This window comes from Silene latifolia, chromosome X, assembly GCF_048544455.1.
Source record: "Silene latifolia isolate original U9 population chromosome X, ASM4854445v1, whole genome shotgun sequence".
Classification (NCBI taxonomy): Eukaryota; Viridiplantae; Streptophyta; class Magnoliopsida; order Caryophyllales; family Caryophyllaceae; genus Silene; species Silene latifolia.
In genome coordinates this window covers 93,312,176-93,322,301 of record NC_133537.1, presented here as the reverse complement: position 1 = coordinate 93,322,301, position 10,126 = coordinate 93,312,176, and the positions used below count along the sequence as shown (strand labels likewise).

General features: G+C 36.9%; 1 long non-coding RNA gene across 2 annotated transcripts; it reads right to left on the bottom strand.

Moving 5' to 3' along the window:
• Window positions 1-6,485: 6,485 nt before the first annotated feature.
• LOC141621493 (uncharacterized) lies at window positions 6,486-8,395 on the bottom strand. 2 transcript variants are annotated; one of them, XR_012532382.1, is made up of 3 exons: window positions 8,197-8,387; window positions 7,325-7,386; window positions 6,486-6,697 (listed from the first exon to the last, which is right to left on the bottom strand). It is a non-coding gene; the product is annotated as an uncharacterized LOC141621493 (long non-coding RNA). The 2 variants fall into 2 exon arrangements; XR_012532383.1 differs by lacking the exon at window positions 6,486-6,697 and adding an exon at window positions 6,704-7,152 and having other exon boundaries at window positions 8,197-8,395.
• Window positions 8,396-10,126: the final 1,731 nt, after the last annotated feature.

Genomic DNA, 10,126 nt, shown 5'->3' with positions numbered 1-10,126 from the left:
GGGTATGTATTTGAAGACTAAGTGACAAGTCTCCAACTTTATTCAAGGATTCTTCTTTATTTATGTTCATCTTTACCTTCCAAGTTGGTAACCTTCTTAATCCCTCTTTATTTACTTGTTAATCTCTTGTTTTATTACCTTGCTTACTCATGATGTGTAGTGATTAGTGTCTTAGCTAGGGTTAGTGATGGATTAGGGGAGTATTTATGGGATAGTTCTATGCTTAATGAGTTTATATGAATGCTTGCTTATTGTACTTTTAACTTATGCACATGTTATGTTTGATAAAATGGTTGATTGATAACCTAGCATGATTCTCTTATCTTTTCAACAAGGCTTGTAATATATAAACTAACTCAAGCCTTGTTAGACCATGCATATAGTTGAATAGGGAGAACCAAGTCGATGTAGGTGTTGTAAAGTTTTTATTAACTCGGCTCCGAGACCTAAGTCTCCCTAGGAATTTTAAGACATAAACTAACTCGATTCCAACACAATAATAATTGCTTGTATCTATATGACTCATTTATGTGATCTTACCATGATTCCCCTATGATCCCATGACACCCTAGTGTCTTTAATCATTTGTTTATATCTCCATTTCTATCTACTTGCCTTGTTCTTCATTTGTTTACATTTCCTTGTCGTAGTTTAGAACACAGCCTCAAACCCCAATAATTGTGACACTAGCATAAATTGAGATAGATAGACTTAGAACCCAAAGCATATGGTCCCGTGGATCGACCTCGACATAACCACTTACTAGTTGTTTGTTGAAAATATAAATGTGTTTGATTGAGTGAACAATGACTCGCTCACCATCATCCGCAAACCCAGATCATTAATGTGCACATCCCCTTGTGACAGGAGCCACAAGAGGCAAACATGGAGTTGGAACCATCTCCCGAAAATGGTCCCATAACAACAAGACCAATCAACAATATAATCTCAATCAATCTCAAATCAATTATACAATCAACTGAGTAGGGAAACCTTACCTTATCGCAAATCCAAATCAAGCACAAAAATCATGCTAGAAAGCCTCCTCTACGAAGTCCTATGACGAAGAGTGTCGTTGGGGCTCTCAATCAAACACATTTATATTCTCAACAAACAACTAGTTAGTGGTTAAGTCGAGGTCGATCCATGGGATGGTGTGCTTTGGGTTCTAGGTCTATCTATTTTAATTTATGCTAGTGCCATGATTGATTTGGGTTTCTAGTTGTGTTCTAGACTAATACAAGCAATAAAAGAAAGGATGTAAACAAATTAATAAATGTGCTAGGATATCATGGATTCATAAGGGATTCATGGGAGTAAATCATACAAACATGTTCTCAATTATATAGCACGAACTTATTGTTGTGATGGGATTGAGATGGTGTATAAGCTTACAATCCCTAGGAAGTTTTGGTTCCGGAGCCGAATCGATTAGATTGTATAACACCTACAAGTCGACTTAATCCTTCCTATTTAACTATATGCATGGTCTAATGAGGCTCGAGTTGGTTTATATGCTTACAAGCCTCGTTGAAGAGGTAGGTGATGGGTAAAAATGCAAGGATTCGTAGGCTCGCATTTCATCAAACATAACATGTGCATAAGTTGAAATCACAACAAGCAAGCAAATTAATTATGAAGACATGTTAGATTAAGCATGAATCATTTCCCATGTTGGTTTCCCATAATTCCCCATTAATCCTAGCTAAAGAACTACTCACTCATTATCATGGGAAACATGTCATCAATGGTGTCAATCATTACAACAAGTATAAGCATGATAAGAGAATGAGGAAATAAACAATAAAGAGTAAAGAGTAAAGGAATTGTACCAACTTAGGAATGATCCAAATATAAAGCAAAGAATAATAGAAGAAAACTTGATTGATTGATGAAGAGTTGTCAATTCTCCAATAATAACCCAATAATCTTCAATTACCCAATAATAAACTTGAACAATAATTAAGGAAAGATTAATGTGGAATGATTGAGATTAATCTATTCTAATCTACTCCTAATCTAATCTAAGAGAGATTGATTTAATCTAAGGAAACTTGATTCTATTGATTATTACAAGTGGAGTATATATAGTAGTACATCATTAGGTTAAGCAAGGGTAGATTAGTAAATAGCATTGCTAAGTGTTGAGTAGGAAAATGCGCATATAACGTAGCTAGTCCTACCTTGATCCGCTCGGATCAGTTTGAAGCATGGTTGGTTTTGCCAAGGAATCCGCTCGGATTGGCATCGGGATGCCCAGATCAAAGCGTTCTGAGACGCCCATCTTGGGACAAGACGCTCGGATCATGGGGTTCTGAGACGCCCGTCTTGGGAGCAAGACGCTCGGATCACTCGGCAGAGTGCTTCTCTTTTTTAATGTCTAACAATCCGCTCATCTTGCAGAGGAGATGCTCGTCTTGGGTCTGGGGACGCGCGTCTTGAGTCTCGGGACGCGCGGACTGGCGGACAGCTTGTCTATTTGAGCTCGGATTGTAAAACGGACGTCATTTCCTCATCCGGACTCCTATTGGAGTGATTCAAAATCCTAGACCACTTGATTTTTCAACGCCTTGTCATCTAGCATACTTTCAGAGCCAAAGGAGCAACTCTTAGTTTAGTTCTGAGCAATTTCTTCCTGTAATGGCTTCTTTCTCGTCATCCTTGCTTTTAAGCCTATGATCCTTCTATATACTCTTTATTCCTACATCCTCGGTCATCATTCTTGCCTCCTCTTCATACTAGTCCATTCAAGATCGTCAACAAGCTTCCAAATATGCACAAGAGATGGGAATTCCTCCTCATTATCTGCTTTCCTACAAGACATATACAATGCATTAAGAAAGCAAAATGGGAAGGAATTGACGGACAAAATGGCCATGAAATGCTATATTAGTATGCAAAATAGGTTCAATTAGGGGACTAAATATGCACAATTAAGAGTCACATCAAACATCCCCAAACCGAACCTTTACTCGTCCCGAGTAAAGAGGTGACTAGAACTAGACCTTTATTTAAACTATCCTAGTAATAATATAACCGATGTGAGACAATTAGCGGGTCTCACTCCGCTCCTTCAACTTACAATAAGACAACCATAAGTTAGGATGCCTTTCTGCAAGGCAAGGTGGGGCTTGCCAAAATGGCGATACATCCAATCATTAAGCACACAAAATAAGTAATGGATGCATCTACAAAAGAATAGCCACTTTCCTCATCTAAGTGGCGGAAATCATCTACAAGGGATGCAATTTAAGGGTACACACTCCATCATAGATATTGTTTCTCCAAGCTACTAAGTCTAAAAGGATACCAACAAATCACCTCCAAGTTCTGTCAAACTAGGGTACTTTTATCCTCAATCGCTAAATGCTTTTTGTCAAGAGTAGTCTCTTTATGGTCTTAGAAACACTGTAGGATCGAGGAATTCCCCCTTTTGCCTAGACAAGAAGAATGATCGTCCCCTCTCCACCATGCAACAAAGTATATCAATGGATAAAAGGGATCGATATGCTTTGAGTTTCACATTTGTAGTTTACTTTTTTTGATTTGTTTTTCCTCCCAATTTCTTGTGGCATTTGACATTTGGAGAACATTTCTTGCCATTTTTTATGATTGGCATTTCGATACTTGGCAATTCTTTTCAATATTGCATTTTTGAACATTTTTCAAAGTAACCCCATTTTGTAACAATGTGCTAGGATATCATGGATTCATAAGGAATTCATGGGAGTAAATCATACAAACATGTTCTCAATTATATAGCAAGCACTTATTGTTGTGATGGGATCGAGCTGGTGTATAAGCTTACAATCCCTATGAAGGTTTGGGTCTCGGAGCCGAATGGATTAGATTGTAACAATGTGCTAGGATATCATGGATTCATAAGGGATTCATGGGAGTAAATCATACAAACATGTTCTCAATTATTAGTAAATAGCATTGCTAAGTGTTAAGTAGGGAAATGCAAGTCCCGAAGAAAATGCGGATATCACGTAGCTAGTCCTAACACCATCCGCTTGGATCAGTTTGAAGCACGGTTAATTCTGCCAAGGAATCCGCTCAGATTGGCATCGGGATGCCCGGATCATGGCGTTCTGAGACGCCCGTCTTGGGAGCAAGACGCTCGGATCATGGGGTTCTGAGACGCCCGTCTTGGGAGCAAGACGCTCGGATCACTGGGTAGAGTGCTTCTCTTTTTTAATGTCTAACAATCCGCTCGTATTGCAGGGGAGACACTCATCTTGGGTCTTGGGACGCGCGTCTTGAGTCTCGGGGCGCGCGATTGGCGGACAGCTTGTCTATTTGAGCTCGGATTGTAAAACGGATGTCATTTCCTCATCCGGACTCCTATTGGAGTGATTTAAAAGCCTAGGCCAGTTGATTTTTCGACGCCGTTTCATCTAGCATACTTTCAGAGCCAAAGGAGCAATTCATGGTTTGGTTCCGATCAATTTCTTCTTGTAATGGCTTCTTTCTCGCCATCCTTGCTTTTAAGCTCATGTACCTTCTATATACTCTTTATTCCTACATCATTGGTCAACATTCTTGCCTCCTATTCATACTAGTTCATCCAAGATCGTCAACAAGCTTCCAAATATGCACAAGAGACGGGAATTCCGCCTCATTATCTTCTTTCCTACAAGACATATACAATGCAATAGGAAAGCAAAATAGGAAAGAATTGACGGATAAAATGACCATGAAATGCTATATTAATATGCAAAATAGGTTCAATTAGGGGACTAAATATGCGCAATTAAGAGTCACATCATCCTCACCTATTATAACATCATACAATCAATATACTATACATACAAAGACTAATCTCCCAAACCCCCCAATTAGGGTTTGTAACTATAACAAAAATACGTAAAAGACAAAGGGTGAAATACTTACTGATCGAATTGACACGAAAAGAGGAATGAAAACACACAAATCTATGATTAGGATGATTGGAAATGATTAGGATGATTGGAGAGCAGTGTTACTTCGTTGAGAGTTTAGAAAATTGATTAAGAAAATGATTATAAAATGATTTAAGCCTATAACACTACTTATATATACTTCTCCAATTATCTTAATCAAAACCGCGATTGGGTCGCGTTTTACCCCTCATTTATACCTTATCCCGACTTGATTTTGTGTACTTTTAATGAATTAAAGCTCATTTTACTTTTCTAATTAGTAATTATTAGTAATTATTAGTTTTATTATATTTGCCATGAATAATTGTTATTATCTCGAGAATTGGTACGGCTCTTGGTACTTAATTTTGTAGGACTCGAATTTATGAATAAACGGAGGGAAAGCGAGAAGCAATCGCGTTGAGAAGGATTAAGACGAGCTTCATGCTAATCAAATAGAACAAAGACCCATTTGAAACCCATGTCAAACCCATACCTCTTTTAGTTCACTCCTGGTTCTTTCTTGCCTCTTTGCGGTTCATCTACAGTCACCACAACTCACCTCCATTATCATTCACTATCACCAACCTCCATCAAACACCAGCAACTTTCCGTTCCATCCCAGTGTTGACTTCAAACTACCATGGGACCACCAATTCGATAGCAACCACTCTCATCAGAGCACCCAACTTTGCTGCATCATGCGTGAAGTCGGACTCCAAGCACCGACAACTCTCCTGATCGACAACCCCTACCAACTCATGGCTCGTCTCTGTTGCCACCATTGTTAGCGTCGTTAGTCATCGAGCCCAGACAAGCAACAGCAGCAGCCGCACATTTCATCACCACTGCCTACTCGTCTGACCTCTGTTACCACAACAATCAAACTCGAACCAAAACCGCTAGCAACCCTGCCCTGGGCCCCTTATGCACGGAATTATTACGTCCTCCGGCAACCACCGCCCCCTTTACTCTTATCACCACCATGGCCGCTGTTCTCCTGCACCATATTTGCACCAACTCAGGCGAGCAGCTCCGACAACCACCATAGATTTCCTCTGTTTCAACCGCACACCACCACTAAACAACAATCAGTCATCACGCCTGGGTTGTGGTTATATCTGAGTCAATTGAGTGGCTTAATTAATTGGTTGCCCTTATTTTAATATGAGTTTTATTGCTGCGTTTTATTCATGGAGAAGTGTCGTTTCATTTTGACTAATGGGCCATATAAAAGTAAGAGGAGAATGCAAAAGGAGCAGACCTTAGAAACTTTCAGACGACAAACTGATGATGGTTTTTTATCGTGAAACGCGCTTCAAACAATATATGTAATCTCAACTACTATGTAGCTAGCGGTCGAGGTCGAACACAGAGATGGTGTCGAGTTGTACTTAATTTGTTTAAGTCTAAGTTTAGTCGGAAAATAAAGAAGTTGGTGAAATTAACTAAGCTAAAGCTAAAGCAATTAAAAAGCAAGTAGATTGTAACACCCCCATTTATTCAGGATCCTTTAGCAAGACATTCCCAAATAAATAAGACTGTTGCCATCTGGGTTTCCCCAGGTAATGAATAACAAAGTACAACAAACCAAATTACTTTAATAGAATTTAGCGAATTACATGTTTATTACAACTTAACCAAACTAAAACTTAAAATACAACTTGCAGCGAAAAACATATAAACTGAAATTATTAAGACTTTGTGATCTAGACTTATAAGTAGACTGGCTGAAATCCTCACGCATCCCCATGAGCTCCCAAGTTAGCTAACCCAAATACCTGTCAGTCAATCTGCTCCCCAATAATTGGTTTATCACAGGTGTTTAACGAATACACGGGCAACCCAACGGTTGAGTAGGGACTAACTAAACAACACAATAACAAATACTGAAAATAAATAAGACATAAATAAAGACAACATTGTTAGCACAATCATAATAAATCCAGCTCAGTCAATATAATCACATATTATGGTGACACCCATAACATTCTTCGATCTATATTATACTACAATCATATCCACTTCTCCCAAACTTCATCTTAACGCTTTCTCAACTCCGAATGTGCACATCTCCCTAGTAGTGAGCCTACTAGAGAAGAGACTCCGATTGTGCACATCTCCCCAGTGATCAACTGACGCCAGAAGGACTAGCAGTTGCTCAGACCGATCCCTTCAAATAATAACCAAGGACTAGCGGTATATCAGTCCCTTCAAGAAATAATCACAAGGACTAGCAGTTCGGTCCCTTCAATAAAAATACAATAATCACTAGTACTCATAAACAACCAACTCCGTGTCCTTAATTCCACATTTGTAATCACAATCACAATATATAATTCAACCACATATATATATATATATATATATATAAACAATTAACAATCACATAAATATAAGATGAGTGGGATAATCCCTACCTTTTCGCAAATCTTCACACAATACTAGCGAAGTTAATAGTGGTCCTCTACGAAGTAAGATCCTACAATTATAACATATATTAATTTATAACTAAACTAACTAATATGTTATCTAATACAACCTACAACTTAATAAATAATAATAGGCAACATAGGACTTAATCCCTCACGTAACTTGTTTATTTACAAAAATTATTAAACCAACTTTTATGTCTTACCAAGTCACCCACCCCACCTTACTAATCATTCTATCATCATCGTCACATGATACAACTAAACAATAGTTAGCTAATTATCTATTAACCATTACCAATAGTCGTATTCATTAACACCAACATGTCGCCTCTCCTTCTCCCTCACCATATCCTACCATTCCATTTTCCTTCGTCCTCACTGAACCAACTACACAGCAACCCCACACTTCCCGAAACTTACCCGAGTACTCACAATCAGCACCAATGTTGTTACACAATGTCAATCTCTCAATCTCTAGGCCAAAGCAGGGGTACAAAAAAAAAACGGCGTAGTGGCAACAACAACGGATTAATCGGAAAACACCATAGCTACTGTCCCTAACACAAACCCGACTCGCTTCCTTAACCTTGTGCGCTAACTCGAAGTGCCCAAGATACACGGTCTCAGCGAACCTCCACCGAAACCAAACACAAAACAGAGTAAGCCTCACGACCCCAGTCTTACACCCCTAAACGACCTTAAATCAGCCTCTAAAGACTGTAAGCGAACCCCCCCCCCCCCCCCCCCCCCCCCCCTCTTTCCTAATACCGCGATCGAAAAGACAACCAGTCATCAACCCAACTGTAGTTCCAATTATAGACAATCTAAAACAATTGCTAAATTAAAAGAACGATTACCTTATTTGTTTTAGGAACAAGGACAATGGAAAATAAGACGGTTGCGAAAACGGCGATGAATCGATGATGATGATAATTAAGGCGGCACAAGCATGCTATCCTTTCTTATTTCTTTGTTTGATTGTGATGATTGGGCAGTAGGGTTTTTATGGGTGCTAAACTATTGGTTTTTAGTATTAATATAACTAGGTTTGGTGTCGGCTTCGCCCGGGCTACCTCTATTTACCGTTAAATTTTATTTTCAATGAAATAAACTATGTTGTAGTTTTATAACTCACACTTTTACTATTTGTAATATATTTTTTTACGGCATATCTTGTAACTATGATGAAATGTAAAATTTATTTTCAAATTATGAGACACGTTCACTACCCCGCTATTAATATTATTACTTTCACGACATTCTTTCTTAATATTATTACGTTCACTACTCTCGTGGTTACTATTGTTTCTTTTACTAATTCCACTATTTTTTTCTATTAAATTCATTATTCCCGCTAATTTTATCTGGCCTATATTTAAATAAATAAAATATTTCCTTGAGTCGATTGGTTATTTAATTGTTCATACTTTTTCTCATTTTTACCACTGTTACTTTCACAACATTCGTAGTTACTTTCACTACTCCCACTATCATTATTATAACTGTCACTACTCCCACATTAATACCGTTAATTTTATTAATCTCATTAACTGCTTATTACTTTTACTACATTTAATTTAATGTATAATTCTATGATGATACTAATTAATTCAATAAGTGGGACATGTTAATTTTAAGGAAAATCACTATATTCTTGTGTTTTCTAAATTTAGTTACTTTAATTTAATGTAATTTCCATAAATATTCTTCATCAAGGCATCTTTATATTATACTTTTAACCAAAACTATATAATATTTACATTGAGGTCCCCTTATCAGGTCCATCACACGGTACTATCATTCTAAACCTATATAGTATAATTAATTTGTATAGATTTCTTTAATTACATTGAAATCCCTTGGTTTCTGAATTATTATATAGTATTGATAATAATAATAATAATAATAATAATAATAATAATAATAATAATAATAATAATCATAATAATCATAATAATAATAATAATAATAATAATAATAATAATAATAATAATAATAGGTGATGGTAATTATTATATAATATTCTATTAATTATATTGAGTTAGTAATAATACAACCTTAATATGTAACTATCACGTATCTAGTATAATTAATAATATTATTACTACTTCTAATTTTTTTTTTATCCTTTTCGATGTATTAAATACGCCGCACTTAATATTATACTAAACTAATTTATAATTGAGGCAGGTATTACATAGATTAAGATAATGGGATGTAAACAATTGATAAAATTTAGAGTCTTTGGGTTCCCCAAACCAAGTCAAGCTAAGTATGGGTATTCATGGGTTCTTGGGTAATTATTAGCCTAGAAGGACTAATTTCTTAGACTCTTGTAAAGATGAACACAAAGCTTTCACAAAGCATCCAAACTCATCATAAACATGCTATCAAGCATATATGTAAACTGTTTTGGGTGGATTTTGCGCAAGGCGAAATCAGGTCAGGGTAGAGTTGTGTAAGGTTAACTAGCTCTAGATAGTCTGTTGGTCAGGTCGTCAGGGTACAATATAAAGCTGTAAATGAAATAATGACAATAATAATAAGACAAAGAATTTTGTATGTGGAAAACCCTTGAATAGGAAAAAACCACGGGCACCAAGCCAGGAGAGGATTTCACTATGTAATTTGGGAGAATAATTGTCTGACAATAACAATGTTTATATTTCTCTATGTATTGCGTATGCTCCTTCTTGTGTGTGAATGAGATGCCTCCAATATCTTCAAAGTATTCTTTATATAGGCTTCTTCCCTGAACGGCTGCTTTATAGGGTATTAAATGCAGAT